Below are 1,581 nucleotides of genomic sequence, written 5' to 3' on the forward strand. Positions count from 1 at the left end.
GAGGAGGAGCAGGAGGAGGAGCAGGAGGAGGAGCAGGAGGAGGAGGAGGAGCAGGAGGAGGAGCAGGAGGAGCACCACGAGTGTTCCTGATGTCCTCCGTGGAGCTCCTCTGATCAGATGTTCCAGCTGCAGCAGCAGAGACCAGATTCTGGTCTTTGTCCGTCAACAAGTCAGCCGTTATTACGTCATCAGCGCGCGCACAGCTGGGTAATTATTCACCATGGTGACAGCTTATCAGTGCAGCCAGGCGTGACGTCACCGCTCAGGTAACTTTGTCCTCTACAACGACTGGTTCGTTCAGAACATCAGGCTGCTTGTGTCAGGCCGTGAAAGCAGCACGTGTTGTGTTGTGTTGTGTTGGGTTGTGTTGTGTTGTGTTGTGTTGTGTTGTGTTGTGTTGCATCATGCTTGATATTTGGAAAGAACACCGAGACGAGCTTTGTATTTTTACACGTTTTATAAATATAAAACGTGTAAAAATACAAAGCTGTTAAGTATAACCTGCTGTTAATGACAAATGAATTAAAGACACGCCTTCAGTAAAAGTTACTGATTTAAAAACACGCTTAAATATTATAAATTTATTCTTTAAAATGTTCGCATCATGTTTTTCATATAAAATCACAACGTAGAGTTAAAAAAACAACCGAAGCCAAGAAAACGTGACGTGTCTGTGTTTTACGAGGCGTCCCTGAAGGCAGCAGCATAAAACACGGTGTGATGTCAGTGAGAGTGGGCGGTCCCTGAACGCCACACGCGACTCTCGGTGCTCTGTCGGTGACTGAAGGTGAGTGGGTCCGGTTTGGTGCTGATTTCTGCCGGTAACGGAGGGGAACAGCTTTGTTGTGTTGCTCTTGTGGTTCCGAAGGTTGCCGGTGTTGGACCGGCTGGTGCTGACACTGGACGGGCCGTAGTTGTGCTGATTGTGAAACATCGTGTGGTTGATAATTACACTTGTTCAGTCCTGTTTCCTGGCTGCTCTTCTGGTTTTCACCGCTGTGGTGCAGGTGGACAGCGGACAATAAGGTCTACGGAAGCCGGGGTGGACGAACTGACGGCGCGGGCACTAATTAAAGCCTGTCGGTACCGGATCGAACAGCAGCATTAAAACATAAAGTTGGTCTTTTTGTAATATAACATTTTAGACATTTTGTAGGAACTCAGCCTTTAGTCAACATTATATTTTGTATATTTTGTAATTTTTATATATTTTGTACCTTGAACTTGTCAGGAGACAGAAAGTCAGATTATCCAGAGGCGGAGTTACTGTTTTTAGGGTCCATGATGAAGCAGGGTTCAGGGCCCCCTCATTTGTTTTCTACATTTTTCATCACGTCACTCATTCTGCCTTTTTTGCTACGTTAATTTAAAAAGTTTGTTTGTGACATTCCTGGTATGACTCTCGGTACTTAAACACTTTATACTTTTTGAGAAAAAGAGCTTTTTGGACATATTTCTGTAATTTAAAATGAATTGAGCCGTCTATCATCCTTAAAACTTTTCAAAATGTTTATAAATCTTTCACTTTAAACAGTTGTTGTTCTGTTTTATATAATTTCATAAATTCAGCTCTCTTTGGCC

The sequence above is a fragment of the Austrofundulus limnaeus genome, unplaced genomic scaffold (genome assembly GCF_001266775.1).
Source record: "Austrofundulus limnaeus strain Quisiro unplaced genomic scaffold, Austrofundulus_limnaeus-1.0 Scaffold328, whole genome shotgun sequence".
NCBI classification, from domain to species: Eukaryota; Metazoa; Chordata; class Actinopteri; order Cyprinodontiformes; family Rivulidae; genus Austrofundulus; species Austrofundulus limnaeus.